At 51.3% G+C, this 22986-nt stretch overlaps 1 protein-coding gene across 1 annotated transcript in view; it reads left to right on the top strand.

Annotated features, from left to right (window-relative positions):
* The first annotated feature begins 10860 nt into the window (after positions 1-10860).
* Positions 10861-22986, top strand: part of ERFL (ETS repressor factor like) — an 87241-nt gene continuing 75115 nt past the window's right edge. Inside the window, exon 1 of the mRNA XM_077336736.1 lies at positions 10861-10956. The gene's annotated coding sequence lies outside the window, so the exon portion shown is untranslated. The remainder of the gene's footprint in view (positions 10957-22986) is intronic.

Here is a 22986-nt window from a genome sequence, read left to right as displayed (position 1 = left end):
GTTGGTGGTGGGAAGTCAGGGGCGCTGGCGGGAAAGCAAGTGGAGCAGGGGCTCAGGCGGCGGCAATGTCCCTTGGCAAAAGACTACCCCCCCCCCAAACCTCAGTAAAATTGTCAAGCGTTAACTGGTCCCGGTGATAAAACGGTTGGGGACCACTGGGCTAGAGAACCTCCATGTTCAGAGGCTGGACTGGAGAGAGCCCGGGACTGATTCAGCAGGGCTCTTTGGAGGTTCTTAGGTACGAGAGTTCTCATGTGAACGAGGCTGCAGAGATCTTTGTTTGAAGCCAGTGGCTTTCAAGGAAGTTGGTGCCCCAAGGGTGATTACTGGGTCCTTGGATGACGGCCTTTCTGCTGCTACTAATCTTCCCCTGCAGCACACAGAGAAAGCAGGGGATTCTGGGATGGCATGATGCTCAGTTCCCATGGACCAATGGCAGGGCCTAACAGTCCTCCGGGGACCTAGGTAGTTTCTCTTTTTACTCTAAAATATGTTTCAGGGGCCCTCGGAAGGCGCCATTTTTCCTCGACGGATACATTCAGCAGAGAAGCCCGAGTGAAAAGGAATCCATCAGTGCAAGAATCCAGGAGCGGGGGCAGCAAGTGGATATAATAGCAGAGCCCTGACAATTAGGTGTGCAACAAAAGGACATATATACCTTTGCTTCAGCAGAGAGGAGGGACCATCTGGTGAGGGGAGGGTTGGTGAAGAGAAGAAGAGCTGGGTTTTTATACCCCACTTTTCACTACCCAAAGGAGTCTCAAAGCAGCTTATTCCCTTCCTGTGAGGTTGATGGGGCTGAGAGAGCTCTCGGAGAACTGCCATGCAAGAACAGCTCTGAGAGAACTGTAACTGATCCAAGGTCACCCAGACTACTGCATGTGGAGGAAGAGTGGGGAATCAAACTTGGCTCTCCATATTAGAGGCCTCTGCTCTTCACCCCCCCCCCAAAAGTGACCACAACAACAAGATGTAACAGGCAACCCCCCCCCCCCCCCCCCGCTTTGCAATTTAATCAGGGCAGTTTCTGAGCGCCTTTGAGCTTTCTGGTGAGTCCATGAAAGACAGACAATCATGAAGTAAAAGAATGAAAATACTAACAACATTTTGCGATCCCTTTTCCCACACTCCTCCAATGAAATCCAAAAGGACATCATTCTGGCCTGCCTGCTTGCCTGTCTGCCTCCCCCCTCTCTGTCTCTGTCTCTGTCTCTGTCTCTGTCTCTCTCTGTCTCTGTCTCTGTCTCTGTCTCTGTCTCTGTCTCTGTCTCTGTCTCTGTCTCTGTCTCTGTCTGTCTATCTGCCTCTCTCTCTCTCTCTCTCTCTCTCTCTCTGTCTATTTTCTCCCAAGGAGCTTAGGGCCATGTTGTGTAGGTGGATCCACCAAGGACTTGAGTGGCAATCTAGTTTTCCTGTGGGAGCCAGTGGCTTCAAAGGAAAGTGCTGCACCCTGACTGGACAATGCGCAGCCGGATCCACTAGTGATCCAATCACTTTAAACCAACCAGGTAACCAATCACTGCAGGAAGTTCTTTTGTTTGACTTGTATATATTGGGAGGGGAGTGTTCTTGGGGGGGGGGGGGGGGGTGTTTCCAGTTCAGTGCACTATGAGCTGAAATCTCTCTTAAAGAGCTGAAATCATTGCAGTGCCTCCGTGTTCCTTGACCCATGGATATAACGGGCAACGTGCCTGCCTGGTTTTCCTTTCCAAGTATAGAACCGTGGATTCCTCAATGTGGACTCAGAAGGAAAAAGGAAATCACGAAGCACAATGATGCAGACATCTCTATATTTATAAGTGAAGAGGTTATAACATAAAGTCTAAATGGTCAAACATAAAGAGGCAACCAAAACGGGATCCTAGGTTAAGTAACCCGCTTTCTGTTCTATCTTCATCAGTGGTTGCTCTGCAAAATGAATAAACTAGTAGACAATATATGCATGTAAAATTTCCAAAACATAGTCCATAATTTTACAAAGCAGCATAACATACCTTCCAATATACTGTCATAATAGTAATCATAGTATGAACTAACTTTTGGAAATTTTGGAAAGGGGTGGCCAAACTGTGGCTCTCCAGTGGACTACAATTCCCATGAGCCCATGCCAGCAGGGTCTCATAAGAACTGTAGTCCATGGACATCTGAAGAGCCACAGGAATTATCCACATGTAATGTTAAATCTGTGGGTTCAGAGGAAGCCAGGACAGTTCAAGCCCCTACAAGAGAAGTAAAGTCTGAAGCAACCAATTTCCCCCCACCCCCCACCGAAAACCCAACATATATACCCAAGACATAAATGGATCTTCCTGCCAGTGCATGCTATAGGCCATTTCCAGATTTGAACTGATTGGATCTAGCAGATGGGATCTAGCCGTGCATTGGTCTTATTCATGCCTGTTTGGATCCTGTTGCGGACCTCAAGCTCGATCCTCAGCAGATCCACAAACACAGCACATAGGCTCCTTAGCTGGAACCAGGCAGGGCTCTCGATGAAATCTTGTTAACGATGGGAGGAGAAGATCTTTGCGGAGTCATGAACCGCCCGACCCTTTTCTCTTTAGCAGCGGCAGCTCCTTCACCCGAGCACTGACCCAGCCCATCTCTATTGAGCAGAAACTTAGAGCTTGACTGAGCTTATGGGCCAGAGCTGGAGAATCCATCGAGCATCTCCCATGTCCCCCCATCCACCCATCCTCCTCCTGCCTTGCAGTCCGAGAGGTGGCAGAAAAGAACGCTGTTCCTTATCGAGATACGTGCAACGTCAGGACCTTGTGCCTGGACAGCGCTTAGTAAAAGTCCCAAAACTTTCCACCACCACATCCTGCTTGTTGGCTTTGGTCTCCTTCTGAGTCAGAAGACCTTTTTCTTTTCTTTTCTTTTTTTTGGGGGAGGAGTCAGTATAAACCTGGAAGCCATTTCTTGCATGCAAAAACATTTCCTGATTTGCAAAGGCAAATGCGATGGAAGAAGAAGAAGAAGAAGAAGAGTCGGTTCTTATATGCCGCTTTTCCCTATCTGAAGGAGGCTCAAAGCGGCTTACAGTCGCCTTCCCATTCCTCTCCCTACAACAGACACCCTGTGAGGTGGGTGAGGCTGAGAGAGCCCTGATATTTCTGCCCAGTCAGAACAGTTTTATCAGTGCCGTGGCGAGCCCAAGGTCACCCAGATTGTTGCATGTGGGGGAGTGCAGAATCGAACCTGGCATGCCAGATTAGAAGTCCACACTCCTAACCACTACACCAAACTGGCTCTCTCAATCAGGGCTTTTCTACAGTGTTGGAGGCTTGACAGCAAGTTATTTCGGGGAAAGCAGACAGCTGCACACTTACTCATGCCGATTTTTCAAATATCGAGAGTTATATCCACTCCAGGATATCGCAGGGGAAAGGTAGGGTCAATCCAGATCAATCCTGCTTGTTGCAGATGAAAAATGTAAATGGCCCAAAATCAAAATGGAAATCACATCCAGTGTAGACGGCAGGGATTGAATCGACCTGGGATTGGAATAAAAGCTCTGTGCAGATTCAGCCCAGATGCAAGATGGAGGGAGGAGGGGTCTGGCTCTGGGGGGCCCATTTAGATGGTGATGGTGGCCCTTGGTCTCCACCAAGTGCCTGGTGGGAAAGCGCCATTTTACAGGCCCTTCAGAACTTAGAGAGATTGGTCAAGGCCCAGGGTTCCACCAGCAGATGCTTCAGCGGCCGAAGCGGCCGTTCGCTCTCGACGCAGCCAGTGTGACGCCGCAGGGAGGGGAGGCACGGGTGTCTGCGCGTGCTTCCCTTCCCCCCCCCTCCCTGTGGCCTGGCACTGCCTGCGTTGGGAGTGAACGGCTGCTTCAGCCACCAAAGTGCCCAACCCTAGGGGGTTCTCAAGGGCAAAAAGTCAGGAAAGCCTGATGAATCCGCTTCCTTCGCCCTCTGCTTGTCTCCCAAAACGCCTTTCAGCGGTCTCCCTTCCTCCTCTATGTTATCCTCCCCACAAGTCTCTGAGGCAGGACAGGCCAAGAGTGCATGTGGCCAGCCCAAAGCCACCCACGAAGCTTCCGTGGCTGAGTGGGGATTTGAACCTGGAGCCTCCCAGGTTCAAGTCAGATCAGTAACAACATCCGGGAATGTCGCTGATGCCTCTGAATCCCCCAGCGCTGTCGGCAGAGGGGAAAGGCTGAAGAAGTAGTGGATCTCAAAGTCCAGAGATGACCTGAGAAGCCAGAAATATCTACTTCCTTCCTTTGTCCACCTTGGTCACAGGGACTCGAGGCCGATCTGCCACGAGTAACCAGCGAGTAGGGGCTGAGTAGTGGCAAGAATGTTTTTGTGCCCAGGATTGCATGAGCATAATGTTCCCCATCGGCCCTGGTGTCTCTCCCTGGACAGCTAGATCCTGAGTTTTGTCCCTCCTGAAAAAAGAAAAGCAGACAGAAAAGATTGACCGGGGGCACCATGGACCTGTGTCCCCTCCCCTTCCCCGGCAGGGTTAAATAGCCTTCTTCTCCCAATATGGCTGGGGAAAGGTTACCGAGCGTGACCTGTCCTGGTGATAAATGGGACGGCTTCAGAAGGCACGCCTGGCTAGCTGTAACTAGTCCTGAGATCCAGTGAGGCCTCTCGCTACGATCCCTGTGGACAGAAGTCTCTCTCGATGCCGGCACGCTCCCGTTTATGGTCCTGTGCTCTGTCTCCTGTAACTCAGGACTTCTGCTAATAGCAACCCAGCGGGATGTTATGTGAGTGGACACATGCCCAGCAGTTGGAAGAGATGTACGGGGAAGCGGACAGATCCCAGCATATATATGTACGCAAGTGCACTGCTGAACATGCCTAGAGAGCATGGCGGGGCCTTATACTGAACCAGACCAACTGTCCATCGAGGTTCTGACAGGCTCTCAGGCAGAACTCTTTCCCATCATCCCCTGTCTGGTCCTTTTCACTGGAAATGCCAGGGATTGAACCAGGGACCTTCTGTATGCCAAGCAGAGGCTCTGGCACTGAGGCAAAGCCCCTCCCTAACGAACACACAAAACTTTCTTAATAAGGGTCTCAGGCAGTGGTCTTTCCCATCTCCTTCTTCCTGGTCCTTTGAACTGGAGATGCTGGGATTGAACCTGGGACCTTCCGCATGCCAAGCAGAGGCTCTGCCACTGAGCCACGGCTCCTCCCCTTAGTCACCACCTCTCTCTCTCTTCTCTAATGCATGGATGCCTTCCCCTATGTCTCCACAGAGAGCTCACAATTAAACATTTATATCTTTTATTTCTTTATTTTTGTATTTATACACTGCCGCATTCCATTTGGACTCACGGCAGTTCGTAATAAAACAATAGAAACAATAGAATAGAAATATAACCCCATTAAAACTCATTAAAACTTAACATTAACACTAAGCATTAAATATGGCAATCTAGAGTTCTAACCCCCCCTCCCCCCGTCCAGCTATAGAGGGCCAAGAGTTCTTCCTCATTGGGTCCAGATGTACCAATGCGAAGGGATCCACCAAAGGAAACTCCGGGACTCACCCTGGCCTCAACCATATGTCTGGTGGAAGAGCTCCATCTTACGGGCCCTGTGGAAATCCGACCATTCCGACAGGGCCTGTAGCTCTTCCGGGAGCTCATTCCACCAGGTTTGGGCCAGAGCCAAAAAAGCCCTGGCTTTGGTTGGGGCCAAGCGAATGTCCTGGAGCCCGGAACAGCCAGCAGACTCATACCCGCAGAGTGTAGAGTCCTGCGGGGGGCATAAGGAGATAGGGGGTCCTGCAGATAAGTGGGTCCCAAGCCATGTATAGCCTTAAAGGCTCATACCAATATCTTGAACTTGATCCGGAAACAGACTGGGAACCGATGAAATTAGAAGCAACCCAAACATTGCTATAACTTTTATACAAATGTTGACTCTGAAGTAAATCTGAGCGAGAAGGTTTTTGGTTGTAGCTCTGACTGACTGTTTCTCTGTCTCACTTTGATTCACCGATCCGTGTGGCGCAGGGGGTAGAATGTTCAGATGGCCCCTCAGCTGTGGAACTCGGCACCGGTGCCTCTCTCTTCGCCTAACCTACCTCACAGGATCGTTGTGAGGCTCATCTGAAGGAGAGCCACAGAGGCCGATCAGAGGGAAGATGAGGTTCAGTTGTATTAGACAGGTGACAAGAGAAGATTGCTGAGACAAGTTGAAGGTGTCAGGGAAAAGAGGAAGCCCACGGAAATTTATACTAAAATTAAAACTTGGTGGTTCTTAAGGTGCCAAGGGACTCAAACATTTTTGACAACATGCAATGGATCGACTCCATAAGGGAAGCCACAAGGGCCCTCCATTTGCAAGACCAGACAGGACGTTTGGGGGGGGGGTCATTCACCTATAGTGTCCTCATGAATCGGAAGCAGCCCAATGGCACTTTACACTATGGTTTGAGACATGGGAAAACATCATGGAAGATGCCCCCTGCCCTTTCACTCAGGTGAGGATATTCTGTTCCTTACATCTTATCCACCTCTACACACACACCTACCAATCACCCCTGTTCTCCCACTGAGGCCTTGCTCATTCCGCCCAGCCATGTTCCGTCCTCCTGAAGTTCTCCCGCCAGCATGTTTACAATTGACTCCCCACGTTTCTTCATGCTCACTTCATTCTCCTGGCTCCTGTAATCTCCTCAGTCCAAAACCTGGGCCTTCAACAAAGTCAGACACTGTCCCCAGTGTCCAGTTTTTGGACTTGTCCTTCATTCTTGGCCAGAAGGGTCTGTCTCTGGGGGTCAGAGGAACCAGGGACTGCACCTCCCCAGACTAGGCCCTGGGTGGATTTAGGCCAGATAGTGAGGTGGTGGCTGAGGGAAAGATGAATTGCCATCATGAGGGCTGAAATGTCACAAATCTGGGGTCCCATCACTGCCTCATCCTGACCACTTATTTCAGAGGTTTCAGCGGGATGAGGCCTTCTCTCAGGGCCTATGCCTGTGGTGGACTTATCATAGAATCATAGAGTTGGAAGGGGCCATACAGGCCATCTAGTCCAACCCCCTGCTCAATGCATGATCAGCCCTAAGCATCCTAAAGCATATTAAAGCATATTAGGACTTCCCACCTTCTTTGGCCTGAGCAGTTTCCCTGGCTCCCCAGGCCGAAAGAGAAGCAAGAGCACAGCCATGGCCAGATGTTTGGGTATGTGAGGACTTCTGAACAGGGCAGGCCAACAGATGCCAGTAGTTGTTGCCACTATTGTAAATTATTGGATCTTATTGTTATTTTATGGTTTTTAGGGGACGGGGTTATGTAAGCCGCCTCGAGTCTTCGGGGGGGGGAGGCGGGGTATAAATACAACAACAACAACAACAACAACCACAACAACAGTGGTGAAAGAATTGCATTTCTCACCATACTTCTGACCATTGGGGTAGGGGGCGATTGCCCACATACACTTTTGCAGAAAAAGCCATCTAAAATTGTTGCTTTCCTTTCCTCTTATTCCCGTCATCCCTTCTTTTCCCACCATTAAAATAAATAATTCCGTTCATCCCTTTCTGTTTATCCCTACAATCTCTTTAGGCCTCCCAGCCCCACATTTCCTAGTTCTGCCCCACAAAGATACCTCTTCTGGATACCTCTTCTGGATTTGCCCATTCAGTAGATTCTCCTCCAGTTCAGTCTCTGTCCATCCATCCATCCATCCATCCAGTCATCTATCTCTCTATCTCTCTATCTCTCTATCTCTCTATCTCTCTATCTCTCTATCTCTCTATCTCTCTATCTCTCTATCTATCTATCTATCTATCTATCTATCTATCTATCTATCTATCTATCCTCTTCAGTCTTTTTCTCGCTCTCCTTTTTCTTTCCCTTCCTCCTTCTAGCTTTTCTGCCCATGGTTATCCCCCCTTTCCCCTCCCTCCTTCTTTTCCTTTGTCTCTCTCTCTCTCTCTCTCTCTCTCTCTCTCTCTCTTTTCTCTCTCAAGTGTTTTCAATTTTATTCTGAGTGGAATTAACTACCCCTGATGTCAAATTGCCGCCGAAATCGATAATAATATCTTTACAAAAGAGGATATTCTTCTCTCTCGGAACGGCCCCTGAAAAATGGAAAATTTAGTCGAAATTGATTCATTACTTGACACTTTATAGGACGGGCCTGCTATTGATCGGGGACTGTCATGTCCTATCTGCCTTAATCGAAGTTGAAGTCCAGTGTCGATGGTAGGTATTTTTCATAATTCCAGGAGACCAGACAGATACAAAAACACACACACACACACACACAGGGTCTCCAGTTCCCCACCACCCTCTGCAGCCTCCCCAGAGTGGAAAAGGGGGGGGGGAGATCTTTTTGACCCCCCCTCCTCCAAGCAGATAGCAGGCCAGATCTTTCTTGAGAGGCACTACCCGTCCTCTACACACTAGGAGCAGAGGACGTCAACACAACAGTCCCAGATGTTTGTGTGCTGTTTCTCTCGCTCTCATACACACACACACACACACACACACATTGCACAAGCCGGTTTGTGTGTGTGTGTGTGGGATGGGGCTACTTGGATTTGTCACAAGGTTGCAGCTGGCCAGGAAGTGAGCCAGGAATCCAGTGGGGTGTGGAACATTGGGCAGGAGGGGGGATAAGTTGTGTCACCTGCCCCCATGGGGGGGGGGAGAACGGGACAGGGGAAGGCACAAGTGTACACGGCCACTTTGCACAGGTGCTTGGAACACCCGGTGTACTTTCCTGTGGGCACACCAGCTCCCCCTCCCCTGCCCTGATCCTCCTGGGTTCTTTGGGGGCTCTTCCATCAAAACAGCCAGGAGTGTCCCCTCTCCTTTCATGCCCAGGCCGAGTTGGCCAAGCCCCTTCTGCCTGCATGCACTCCACAATCCTTGGCCACGCTGCTCCTGCTTTTGCACACCCATTCCCACGCCCAAGCTCCCTGGTTTTCCAAAGTGATCTCCCCCCCCCCCCCCGCGCTACATCCTTGGGCTCCCCCCCACACTGCTGGTTCTTGGCCAACCTCTCTGACTTCTGCAGTGGAGGAGCTACTGGGGGGGGGTCCCTTCCCTCCCCCCACACCTCTCCCCTGTCTGGTTCCCCTCCTCTCAGCCACTCCTCCCCTGGTTGGCATCCATCAGGTCTTTGTGCATCGGCGCATCTTCCACGCAGGCTGCCCTTCCCGGCAGCCCCTTCCTCTCCGGGGGTCTCCCCCACCCCCACCCCACCGCCGCCTGTCCTTCCTCTTCTGGGCTTCTTTGGGCCCCCTTCCCCGTGGGCTTCCGGGCCCGGGTAGGCCAGGGCAGGGCAGCGATCCCGGGGACCGCCTGCCGCGAACCGGCAGGCGAGGGGCCGAGAATAAAAAGCACGGCGGCGCCCAGCGCGAGCGAGAATACCTTGGGTGCCGCTGAGGCTCCTCCAGCACCCTCTGGAGTGGGAAAGCGGTCGATATTTAATTGTTATGGCAAGCAGGGAACGCGAGCGAGAGGAGCGAGAGCGAGGGAGACTCTGGACCATTGTGCGGGGGGGGGACTGAACCCGGAGGGGGGGGCGGGCAGCGGCTGCTTACTCCCGAGTAGACCAGTGGATCGGGCCGCGAGACTGCCAAGCGCTCTCCCCTCCCGTTGCACCGTCGGAGGGAATGGAGACGGAGGAAGGGTCTGGTGGCAAGCGGGGGAACCGGCTCATCTGTTCCTGGAGGCTGCGCTCCCGAAGGCTGTTGGGGAGGAGCCGACGGGGGAAATGCACTCTGTACACGCTCAAGGGGGCGCCGCTTTGGAGAGACCTCCGCGAAGGCATGGGAAGGGAGAGGGGCCGGTGAGAGCTGCGAGACGCTGGATCCTGGAAAGCGTCACTTCTGCCTCCTAGTTCCCTATGCACGTGTGAATCCTCGAGCGCGCCCCGCCACAGGCGTGTAGGGGGCCGAGGGGAGCCACGAATGGAGAGGGGGGACCCTGCCAAGAGTCGGAGGGCGGGTGGGAAAGTCGGACGGCCGCCCTGCAGGGATTTCAGCCCCCCCCATCAAGGTTGGAGAAAGATGCGTGTCGGGGGCTCTCTCGGGGCAGGGAGGCACGCGCGGGTCTCCAGAGCCATCCATCAACATTTGAGGGGAAAGGAGGAAAGGGGGGGAGTTGGAAAAAAGAGGGGGGGTCTCACACACACACACAAATCACATTTTCTGCAAACAGGTTGGTGGCTCGCAGCCCCTCTCTCTCTCTCCCTCTCTCTCTCTTTCTCTCTCTCTCTCTCTCTGTCTAAATGAAATCAGTCATTTTCATCAAGTGCCCGGCCAAATATTATCCACAGTCCATTCAGAAGGATCGAATCTTATTTAGAGTCGCGATTCGACATCTGTTTTCAAATTTGATCAGCTATGAACTTTATTTTCCGAGTTTGAGGAAAATTATATTCCATCGATCCGCCAGGCCTGGCGTAGCCTACATATATTTTCTCTCCCCCCTTTTTTTCTCGTTGGGCTTCCCGCCTGGCCTCTCCCTCCCTCGCCTGAAATCCGGCGAAGACGCGCCTTGGCAAGGAGACGCGCCACACTCCGGGCCGTTCCTCCCGGCCGCGCTCCCTGCGCCTCTTCTGCCGACGCACCGCCTTCTGCCTCGTCCCTCCGCGGCCACGCGCTGCCCCTCCCCCCCGCCCCACTCCTTACCCCCCAATCTCTCTCTCTCTCTCTCTCTCTCTCTCTCTCTTTCTCTCCCTTCTCTCCCTCTCCTCCTGCTTCACTCCCGTCTTCCCAGGCGCGATCCCTGCTTTCCTTGCGCCGCACACTGCCCCGGCTCTGTCGCCCCACGACCGCCTTGCTCCGCTCCCCCGATCGAGAGAGAGGGAGGGAGGGAGGGAGGGAGGGAGAGAGGGAGGGGGGAAACCCCCTTCGGATTCCTTCCCCCCCCCACACACCGTAGCCACCCCCCGCCCCATCGCCGCCCCCCAACCCAGACCCGCTCCGAGCCGGACCGCGGCGCCTGGATGCTGCGCAGCGCCAACTGTAAGTAGAAGACGCCGGCTTGGGGAAAGTTTGTCCGGCTGGCTGGGGGGTGGAAAGTTGGGGCCGGGGGTGGATGGGCTTGGGGGTGTCTCTGATTCTTGCAGGGGCACTATGAGGAGGGAAAGCGGCCAGTGTGGGGGGGGGGGTTGGTTTTTTTTTGGGGGGGGGAGAAGCCTGTGGCATTTTTGCCTGTGAGACAGCCTTTCCCTCCTTCTCCTCTTCTTCCTCTTGCCTCCTTCCCCATCTCTCTCTCTCTCTCTCTCTCTCTCTCTCCCTGTCTTTTCCCATTCCCCTCTCGCTCATTCACCCTCCCCCGCCCCCCTCCCCCGCCCTCCCCCGCCCCCCTCCTCTCCCTCCCTCCCTCCCTCTCTCCCTCTCTCTCTCCCCAGCTAACTGGAAGCCGGTTTCCGTTTAGATTAAGGCAGGGAACCTAATTCCAGGGCAGGGGATCGAAATTTCTGGCAACAAAGGGAAATAGCGTATTGATCAGAGGCTCCGGAGATTAAGAGACAAGTGTGTGTATCCATCAGCGCTAAACTGCTTCCCTGCGCCTCGAGAGGCGGCCCGGCCTGCGGACGCGCCTGGCATGGCAAGCGACGCGCGCCCCTCCGGGAGGGCGGCGGCAGCGGCAGCGGCGGCCGGGGCGGCAGAGAGGGAGACCGGGGGCCGCCGGGAGGCCGGCGGGAGGGAGGGAGGGCGGCGAGCGCCAGGCCGGGAGGGGAGAAAGGGCCGGAGAGCAGAGTGAGAAGGGGGCGCCGGAAAAGAGGAAACGGCGAGGGGGGGTCTGAGAGAGAGAGACCCCCCCCAAAGTCCAGAGCACCGTCCCAGCAGGGGATCCCTAGTGGGGATCCCCTACCCCCTTTGTGGTATCCCTCTTCTCCCGTCTGCAACTCCGGGAAGGGGCTTTCTGTCCTACCTCGCAGGACTGTCGTGAACAATCAGTCTCAGTCCATGTCTCTGCCACGAACCTCTTGTGGAGTCTCTCTGTCTCTCTGTCTCTCTCACTCTCTCTCACTTCAACCCCCCCCCTTCCTAGTATGGGGGTGAGAATAACGTCCTACCTTTCAGGGTTGTTGTGAGGAGCGTTGAAAGCATATCCGTGAGGCACTGTGGGCAGCGATGGACAAAATGGCACGGGGGGGGGGGTTAAGCAGGGCAAAGTTGGGTCCCCACCTTGCAAACAAGATTCCCAAGAAGCATTGGAGAGAGCAAGAGTTGGGGAAAGGGGTCAGCGGGATAGGAAGGGGAGCAGCTACACGTCCAGCGGCATTCTTGGCCCGCAGGGAAGGCGGTTTCTTCCCTTGTGCCCAAGCATTCCCAGGCGCTCACCCAGCAGAAGTTGGCTGAGAGTTTGGAGGGGGGAGGGGGGTTGGAAGGACTGGCGTGTGTGTTTGTGTGTGGGGGGGGGGGACTCAAACACCACCACCCTCCCCCGTCCCGCATTTTGGAAGCGAGTGTCAGACAGGATCACAACTGCAAGGTTTTTACACGGAGGGTCGAGAAGAGTAACTTTATCAGCCCAGAGATTTGGACCTCTGTGGGGCTAGAAAGGTTTAAAAGAGAGAGAAAAAACCATCCCTGGACGGCCCTGTCGTGGAGGAGGAGGGGGGTGGGATGTGAGTGGCCACGAAGAGGTGCCTCATGCCCCGGGCTTCCTACTTCCCAAGCTGAGCCGTGGCGGAGTGCCTCTGAGCATGTCCAAAGTTTCCCTAGGTACTAAGTAGCGACCACTAATTCTCTGCCGACCAAGACATCTAAGAGTAGGCTCCAGACGTCCCAGTAGGAGAGAGGACCAACCCCCCCCCCGCCCTCCTTGAGCCCCGGTAGCTGCGTGCATTCCAGAAGTGCAGGGAGCGAATGTCCAGATTGGGGACGTTTCCGTCCAGGCAAACCCCTTCCGAAAAGAGGAGCCGGTCGCGGGCGGAAAAGCAAGAATGTGAAGGCCCCGTAGAAGTGCAGGCGAAATGCCCCTGGCAAAAGGTGAGGTGCAGAGGGGGGGGGGGTTAGTTAATTAATTGATTAATATTCATAATAAGGTTGCTCGGAACAGCGAGAATTCTGCCAAACACTTGGTTAGATCTCAAGAGGCAAAATGGTCTTCTACCAGTCAAAGATCTGTTAATAATAATAATAATAATAATAATAATAATAATAATAATAATAATAATAATGTCAGGGGACCACACTATACACGCAAGGAGGTTCCCTGCCCCAGAGAGCTTCCCAACAGCGATACTAAAAAAACTGGGAAGCAGCAGGATTTACTTCTGAGTAAACCTGCCCAAGATTGTCCAAAGACAGAGGTAGAGAATTGGCCGGAGTAACAGGGGAGGAAAAAAAGAGGGGTGGGATATTTAAAAAAAAACCCACCCCCAAAAAAGTGTGGGTCGCGGGACTCGATCCCACAGCCAGTTGCATTTCGGCCTCTGTATCCCCTTCGGGGCCAGAGTCCGCGGCTCGTGCTTAAGGGCTGAGTGGACCGCCAAGCAGTAGAGCCCCGCTCTTCCCCTCTCCCCCCCCCCCCAGCGAGGTCAGTGAAATGCAGACTGGCGGCCAGGACTGGGCAGAAACCCACCTCGGAGCGTCTGGGCTTTCAATCCCAGCGGAAGAGCCCTCGGGGATCGCCCTCGTTCCGGTCCGCCCGGGCCAAGTGGCACTTCCTTCACCGGCCCAATCATCGCCCGGCCATTGCAAAGGGGCTCGATCCTCGCTCGCGTCCTCCAGCCCTGCGGGTCTGCCCCTTGGGCGAAAGAAGTCCGTTTGGGTCCAGGGTGGGGAACTCCCAGCATTGCCCCTGAGCTGCATCTCGTAGTGAGACCTGCCTTTCGGCCTGAGACTCAAGCTGTCCGGGATGTCCGCTTCGGCCTCCTTTCCCTTTGGCAGCTCGCCAAAGCCCGAGCTCGGTCTCCAAGGAGAGCAGGAATAGGTGGGACCCCTTTCGGATGGCCGAGGAATGGGACCAGGGGAGAGAGACTGGCTACCTGACAGTTACATGGGAGCACAGGTTTGGGATGCAGTCTGGCATTTAAAAAGCAAGGGAAGAAAGCATCACATCCGCGCGCGCACACACAAATACCTCCAACTAGAAAGAAACATAGCTCAGTTTTATCCCTGTGCTGCTAGCTTTCTGCTTCCAGGGTGACACTTCTTCTTTAAAAGCATGCATATATATATATGACCCACTCATGCCTCACTCTGAGGTGGTACATCCATTCTTCCCCTCCAGGCTTCTAGCCCTTCCTGCCATTCTTTTGCCCAGAGGGATTGGGCCATTTGTCATGCAAGCATAGTATAAGTTATCCTTTCTTTTTCCTGAACATAGCCTAGGTGGGAATTCCTGAAATGGAGTCTTGTGATAGGGTGAGGTCTGTAAATCCAGCATCCTTGATAAATTGGCATGTTGGGCAGGGTTGTGCTTGGGTGTGAGGTAACAGCACTCTGTACATGCTCAGAGGGGGGGAAACCCCTCTTTTACTGCACTTTTCATTACCAAATCAGTTTCAAGGCATTACCAGAGATTCTAGGAGTTAAATTTCTGTCTGGGGCTCTGAGTCGAATGTAAACCTTTAGGCTTGTCAACAAATGTATGGAGCGATCCTAAAGTAGAACTGCTCAAAAGTAAGTCTTATGTGATTAAGCAGGGCATACTCTGTGGAAAGCATCCCTAAGACTGCCGTCTTCCATTCCCATCTGTGGGAAACAGGCCTTGTGACAGAAGTGTGTATAAAAAAGGAACTCTACCCTGGGGCTCTGAGCAAAAGTGGGCTACAAATCTAAAGGAACAGTCTTCGCTTATGCAGCCTTCCAAAATACCGTTTGCCATTCATGTGTGGAACCCCCAGTCCTTGCCACATGTTCAGAAGTGGGAATAACTCTACCATGAGGGCCTGTGGTTAGATCAATTGTCAGTGCATTAATTTATTTCATTTATACCTCGCCTTGGTCCCCAACGGGGTCCTGAGGTGGCTTACCAGACTCTCCTCTGTTTATATTCTCACAACAGTCCTGTGAGGTAGGTAAACGGAGAGTGTGTGACAAGGTCTTGGTTACCCAGCAAAATCCCATGGCATGGCAGGGGATTCGAACCTGTTCCTCCTAAGTTTTAGTTTGACCCCCTAACCCAGGGGTAGTCAAACTGCGGCCCTCCAGATGACCATGGACTACAATTCCCAGGAGCCCTGCCAGCGAATGCTGGCAGGGGCTCCTGGGAATTGTAGTCCATGGACATCTGGAGGGCCGCAGTTTGACTACCCCTGCCCTAACCCATCCACCACACCGGCTATCTATATACAGCCTATTGGACCTTATGGGGCATGCACCCCAATATTACTTTTTTAAACTATGACTCTCTGAGTCCAATATGGCTTATGTTCAAGGATGTCTGAACGCAGGCATGTTGTTTTATTTGCAAGTAAATGTTCTTGGACCCGTGGCAATAGTGTGAATAGTGCGAATACAAACCATGAATATCCTGGGACTAGAAATGCAAGAGAACAATCCCGACAGTGCGAACATATTAATAGATTTCTTGGTGAGAGGTGCCCTTTGGGCTGTCAACAAGGGCTAGCGGAATAAAGGCATCCCTTGAAAAGAAAGAGGGACAGTTTTCTGCTGAAAACTCACCCTTTGCAACATTTAGACCTGCAAACTTTCAATCTGTTGGCCGGCAGTTCTCTCGGGAACAGGAGACTGTGCCGTACTAGCTAACAAAGAATTAGGATTCTTTGTGGGGAAGAAGACCTTGTGGTGAAACCACTCCGGACCGGTTTTTCATTTCCAACCTGGCTATGTTTTAGGAAGGGCTGCTGCATGGGGGGGGGGGGGGGGGGGAAGGGCCGTGGAACCGACCGTGAAGGGAGTTCAAGGCGAGAGACGCTCAGAGGTGGTTTGCTTCACCGTCAGAACCCCGGGCTCCCTTGGTGGTCTCTCATCCAAATACTACCAAGGCCAATCTGGGATTAGCATCTGAGTTCTGTGGAGATCCGGCAAGCCTGGTCTATTTGGGTCAAGAATTGAGCGATGTTATTTGCCAGGAGATGTTATTTACCTCCATGCTGGGAAAAGCCCATTCCCGCACATTAGGCCTCTAAACCAGGAGTAGTCAAACTGTGGCCCTCCAGATGTCCATGGACTACAATTCCCATGAGCCCCTGCCAGCATTCGCTGGCAGGGGCTCATGGGAATTGTAGTCCATGGACATCTGGAGGGCCACAGTTTGACTACCCCTGCTCTGTTCAATGGACAAGACGCTCTTCTTCAGGCCTGTTGGCAACCCCACTACTGTCTAATTCTACTGAGATGAGAATCTAGCATGAAAAATCTACTAATGTTACGGCTTTATATATGTGTGTTTCCCACAGTCTTGCCGTGGAAGAGATGCGGGTGGAGAGGGAGAGACTGGCAACCCTGAAGTGGGTACAAACGAAGAACTGGTTGAGGGTTAGGGAAAGCCTTTGTTGAAGATCTAGGCCCGGAGGAGAAATTTGGAGGGGAGAGAAATGGTTTGATGTGTGTTGGTGTGTGCAGCTGTCTTTTCTGGGGCTTTCTTTCCATCGGGTTGATAGGCAGAAAGGTTGCACGGGAGGGGTCTCGGCAAAGGTGCTTTTGGGGATGGTCTGCTCGCGTGAGAATTCTGAAAGGGGTTTCCAGGCGTAAAGTGTGGGAAATGGGGGGGGGCAGTCGCCTAAGAAAGCAAGTGTGTTAAAACTGGAGGAGGAAGAGATAGGATGCAGGATAGAAATGGTAAGACAGAATAAAGAAAATGAGATGGTTTTATATTTTCTTTTTTAATGTTTCAAGATTAGAAGTTGTACATGGAGCAGGGGTAGTCAAACTGCGGCCCTCCAGATGTCCATGGACTACAATTCCCAGGAGCCCCCTGCCAGCGAATGCCCATGGACATCTGGAGGGCCGCAGTTTGACTACCCCTGAGGGTGCAAAAACCTGTACAGAGATAGGAATTATGTTATATATAATTAATAATAAATTATTAAGTTAAGTGTACATTTAAATAAAATCCAGAAGTGACCGGCGGTCATCTGTGACCCCAGTTCCTTTGCACTCCCAGGTCAAAATGTCAGAAGCAAGTTTACTTTGTATTCGACCCTAGATCAAAATGCCGCCCCAGCTAAAGGGGAATTTAAGGGATGAGGCCTAGAGTATTCCTGAGACATTCCTCGGACTCCAGAACCCTCATCAGCTGTAGTTGATTCGAGGATCAAATCTCACAGTGTTGCACTGTTACAAAAACACATAAAGGAATCTTATTGCGCCCGCACAGAATTCCTGGCAGCAAAAGGTTCCTTGGGCTAGAACCTGTTTTAATAATAATGACAACTTTGTTTTTATAGCCTTTTATTTTTCTCACTTTCTTTTATCTGCATCTGATCGAAAGGGATCGAGGTCATAAAAGGTCAGTGGCGGTAGAAAGCCACGTGAAGTCACAGCCAGCTAAATTTCAGCAAGAGGCCGAGAGAGGTGGTTCGCCAGGGCCTGAACCTGCAGCCCCGGGCTTTTTTGGCAGTCTCCCATCCAAGGACTAACCCAGGCCAACTGGCTAGCCTCGGCCGTCTAGGTCAGGGGATGAATACTTGTGGTGGAAACAAATAAATCTTTGAGAGCAAGCGGGGTGTGGTGGTTAAGAGCAGTGGACTCTAATCTGGAGAGCCGAGGTTGGTTCCCCACTTCTCCTCCACCTGCAGCCAGTTGGGTGACCTTGGGCCAGTCACAGTTCTCCCAGAACTCTCTCCACCCCAATTACCTTCCAGCAGTTCTGATGTGGGGAGAGAAAGGGATCGGAGTTTGTAACCACTTCAATATTGAAAAGCAGGGTATGAAAAACAAATTCCTCTTCACCTCTTCTTTACTTGGGGGGAAATGGTAGCTTTTATTATTATTATTATTATTATTATTATTATTATTATTATTATTATTATTATTATTATTATTATTTGAAATGTATTGCCTGCCACTCTTGGCAAAGCTGGCTTGTGGCGAGTTACAAGATAAAAGAACATATACAATCCTCTAAAAACCCTCAATTGGGGAAGTGCAACATTGACAGTGTGGAGTTTTTAGTATCACACAACTGTAAGTTAAACAAATTATTCTAGCAGTGGTGGGAAGTGACATCAGGTGACAGTAGATTTATGGTGATCTCTCAAGGATAGTCAAACTGCAGCCCTCCAGATGTCCATGGACTACAATTCCCATGAGCCCCTGCCAGCATTCGCTGGCAGGGGCTCATGGGAATTGTAGTCCATGGACATCTGGAGGGCTGCAGTTTTACTACCCCTGCCTCAGGTTTTAAACATAGGAGACGTCCCAAAGGGGTTTGGCATTGCCTGCCTGCTCTTCCCTGGTGGTCTCCCATCCTAATATTCATCAGGTTCCACCCTACTTAATTTCCCCAGGTCTGCGATCAGGCTACCCTGGGCTATACAGGTCAAGGAGTCCAGATCTCAGGGCAGCAATGATCAATTCCCTCCCCAAGGGCACTGTGGGGATTGTAGTTTCCTGTGTGGGAAAGAGGAGTCCGGGAACTCTTCATCATCAGCACCTTGGACTACAATTCCCAGCATTCTTGGAGATGATAGTAATATAAAACCGATGGTGTATTTCTTGTGAATACATGCCTGTGTGGAAGTGGAGCGGAACAGTATTCTGTTCTGATCCCCTGTTAGAACTTCAGCTGTGGTCAGTGGTAGTCTCCAAGATTATATAGGGAACAATGTTACACTGGTCTTGAGAGAGAGCTTGGTGTCATAGTTAAGAGCGGCGGCCTCTGATCTGGAGAACTGGGTTTGATTCCTCACTTCTTCCCAACATGTTGTGGGTGACCTTGGACCAGTCAGAGTTCTCGCAGAGCTCTCTCAGCCTCACCTACTGCATAGAAAGTCTGTTGTGGTGAGAGGAAGGGAAGGTGATTATAGGCTGCTTTGAGAAGCCTTCAGGTAGCAAAAGCAGGCTACAATAATCAAGCTCTCTTCTTTCTTTCTTTCTTTCTTTCTTTCTTTCTTTCTTTCTTTCTTTCTTTCTTTCTTTCGTTCGTTCGTTCGTTCGTTCTTTCTTTCTTTCTTTCTTTCTTTCTTTCTTTCTTTCGTCCGTCCGTCCGTCCGTCCGTCCGTCCGTCTGTCCGTCCGTCTCTCTCTCTCTCTCTCTCTCTCTCTTTCTCTCTCTCTCTGTCTTTATCTGTTTGTCTTTGTCTTTCTGTTTCTTTTTCTGTCTGTCTATCTTTATATTTCTGTCTATCTGTCTGTCTTTATCGTTCTGCCTTTCTTGTTCTTCTCCTACCTCCTCCTCAGAATCCTACTTGGGTCTGTTCAGTGGGGTTTATTCCCCAGCCCATGTCCTTAGGACTGCACAGATCGTCTGCCAAGGGGTAAAGCCACAGGTCTAGCAAGTCCCATGGAACAATTCTCCTTATAATTTGGGAGAGAAATCTTTTAAGAAACTATATAAAATGTAAATAATACATCCAGTCCATGAGGCAGTGGCAAGAGGGACACATTTGGACTGGAGGATCCTCGGTTCAAATCTCTGCTTAGTCAGGAAACTCCCCTGATGTCCCAAGTCCAATGCCTCAGCCTCGCCTACCTCACAGGGGTGTGGTGACAATAAAAATGTGTTAAGAAACAGCTGAATGACGACAAGCCTACACCTGGCTAGCCCAATCCTGTTAAATCTAAGAAACTAAGCAGGGTCTGACCTGGTTAATATTTGGACAGGAGACCATCCAAGATCACTGTAAAGATGCAGCTATCAGTAAACCCACCTCTGAATGTGTCTTGCCTCAAAAGCCCCCACAAGTCGGCTGTGACTTGTTGGTCCTTTGCACATACGCAAACCACAACAGAAGGGAAAGCCTCACATTTATTACTTATTTAAGAAACTCCTGCTCTACTTTTTGCTGAGCAAGACCTTCAAACCGGCTTACGGAGAAGAGTCAAAACCAACAAGATCAATAAAAACAATGAAGAGAACAAGACTGAGAATCAGAGCAGAATAGCCGTAACCCCAGGCAAATATAAATTTAGCTCTCGTTAAAAAACAGAAAGAACAGACCAGAATTCATGGGGGGGGGGGCTAAAAGATAGTAGGGAGGGGACCAGGCATGCTTATGTGTTCCTCTATCTATGGGGCGCCATCACTGAGAAGGCCACGTCATTGTCCATCCCGTGGGAAAACGGGAGTAACAGTTTCAGGACCTCTGCTGTTGATACAGACCAGTTCGTATGGGGAGGATAAATCCTTCAGACACCTTGACCACACTGTACAACTGACTGGATAAAACCATCAAACAGATAAAAATACATAAAAACAATTCAGAAAAAAAGTTAAAACAATACATAAGAATACATTTAAAAGTGCATTACAAATACCTAAAAGCAATGACTCTCCTGCCCATTTGAACACTGCAAAGTCTATTTCCGTGGCTTCCCCTGCTTGTGAAAAAAACAATAAAGCCTAGAGTTGATTCTTAAACAGGGTATGCCAAGGTTTAGTTTTACATCCTATTTCAAAGTTGGGGGGGGGAAGGAGAGAGAGGAAGAAAAGGTTTTGGGGGAATAATATTCATGGCATCTCTTATTTCGGATATACAATCTCTAGGTAAAGACAAGGGTTTTAACAAGCTAGATTCAAGTGCGGGAACACAGGGGTAGTCAAACTGCGGCGCTCCAGATGTCCATGGACTACAATTCCCATGAGCCACTGCCAGCGTTCGCTGGCAGGGGCTCATGGGAATTGTAGTCCATGGACATCTGGAGCGCCGCAGTTTGACTACCCCTGCCTTAGAGATTTGGGGGGGGGGGGTGTCAGCCTTCCAGAGTCCAAACTCCCTTCATCAGAGATGAGCTGGAATGGAGAACTTGGAGTCCTTATATCCCTGTCAGAAGGGGGGAAGGGATTGCCAAGAAAGAACACAGGATGCAGAGGAACAGGCCAGGGTCTCTAAGGCGCTCCCAGTCCCAAAATCTAGGGGTTCTCCGGCAGATTGGGATGGGAGACCTCCAGAGATTTGGGTGGTCCTTCCTCCAAGGAATGATGCAGAGGCAGGCAATGGCAAGCCATCTCCAAACATCCCTTGCCTGGCTGCCTGACAACCCCCACCATACGATAAATGAATGCCTTGTTGCCTAGAAGCAGGATTCTGTGGTTCTCCAACCAATGCTGATTGTTCCTGTCATTTGGTGACAAAGATTCTCCTTTGGCCCTGACCTGGATGGCCTGGGCTACCTGGACCCCCATTAGATTGCGGAAACTAAGCAGGGCCAACCCTGGTTAGTATTTGGATGGGAGACCTCCAGGGAATTCGGTGGTAGTCCCTCCAAGGAACACTAGGGGCATGGCACAGAGCCGGCAGTGGCAAACCTCCTCTGAACCTCCCTTGCCTGACTGCCAGACAGTCCTCGGATGTCCTGGCCACCCGGCACACGTCATACAAGAATAACGATGTGTTTACCGCTTGTCAAAGCACAGTATTATTATTATTTTATTATTATTTATTGAATTTCTATCCCGCCACTCCCACAAAGGCTCATGGGCGGGTTACAGTAAATACCACATACATAAAATCCCCAATAAAAATTAGCCCCTAAAAATCTAATATACTAAGGAACTGTCTGAATGCCCCTGGGAATGCCAAATCCAAAGGAGGAACTGGTAAATCCTGCTGGTTTCGTCAAGGTACCTTCCTTACAGTTTTGATATGTTTAGGAGTTGTTACTCTGCAATTAAACTCTGAAGAAACCCGTTAGGAGGCGAATATTATCTGGAGGCCACCGGGCACTTGTGCAGTATAGTTTTTCTTGAAGCTTTCACGAGTGAGATGCAGGATCTGCCGGTTCCTCGTTTGGATCTGGAATTTCCGATGCCAGCCCCACAGCTTCTGAATACCCGTGTCCACAAAGGCAGATGTGATGAAGGGCCTGACATTATCCCTTTTGTGTGTCCAGCACGGAGACGGATGTGTACATTCCCGGACTTCCTTCCTCATCTCTTTTGCGGGCAAAAGCGCTTGTCTCTTTTGCGCCCTCCCTCCTAAAGAGGCCCGAGAGGCCCCGGGTGCCGGCTGCAGACAGACAGGGCTGGGGGGCGGTGAGGGAGGCAGGCGGGCGGGCGGATGAAACAGGCCAGGATGTTGTACTTGAGAACCAATCTCCGCTTTGACGGGTCCCATCTCTCTTCTTTACAACCTTCATTGCTGCTGACTCAGGCAGGTGTGGACAAGGGGGCAGGCCAGAGCAGATTGCTTTGGCATCCTGTTCCTTTCCCCATCCTTGTGGTCTTTTGTGCGTGTGGTGTGCGAGTGTGGCCTTTTTTCCTCACACGCACAAAACCCTTTGCGGTGCATATGTTTTGTTTAGTTTTTTGTGCAAATAGATCTCGTTCTCAAAATCAAACATGGCCGCTGCAGTCCATGAGGGGAACGGCAGGGCCTAAAATATCAAGCGGTTACTCTGCATGGGTGCGAGAGCTGACCAGCCCGGGTCCCCTAGTCCCACAGAGGTTGAATAGCTGCCCCTTGAAGGGCAGGGGAGACGGGGGCAGATCAGATGCAGCCACTGGAGAAGGTCTCTTGCAAGTTCGGTTTCGTTTTTTACTGGGCTGTGGGGTTGCGGGGGTACGATGAAGAATCAGTATGCTCTCGCCCCCTAACTGATGGTAGTCAGAGGGAAGGGCCAGTATGTAGTGGTTAATTCCCAGTTCCCTTAGAGCTCTCTCAGCCCACCGACCTCACAGGGTGTCTGCTGTGGGAAGAGGAAGGGTAGGTGGTTGTAAGCTGCTCTGAACTTCTTCAGGTAGTGAAAAGGGGTGTGTGAAAATCATCTCTTCTTCTTCTTCTTCTTCTTCTTCTTCTTTCCGTGTGGACTTCTATTCTGCAAGCTGAGTTTGATTCCTTGCTCCCCCACATGCAGCCAGCTGGGTGACCTTGGGCCATAGCACTGATAAAGTTGTTCTGACTGAGCAGAAATATCAGGGCTACATCAGCCTCACCTCCCTCACAGGGTGTCTGTTGTGGGGAGAGGA

This window comes from Paroedura picta, chromosome 5, assembly GCF_049243985.1.
Source record: "Paroedura picta isolate Pp20150507F chromosome 5, Ppicta_v3.0, whole genome shotgun sequence".
In the NCBI taxonomy this organism is placed as follows: Eukaryota; Metazoa; Chordata; class Lepidosauria; order Squamata; family Gekkonidae; genus Paroedura; species Paroedura picta.
The sequence above is the reverse complement of the archived record's forward strand: the minus strand, read 5'-3'. Positions and strand labels throughout refer to the sequence as shown.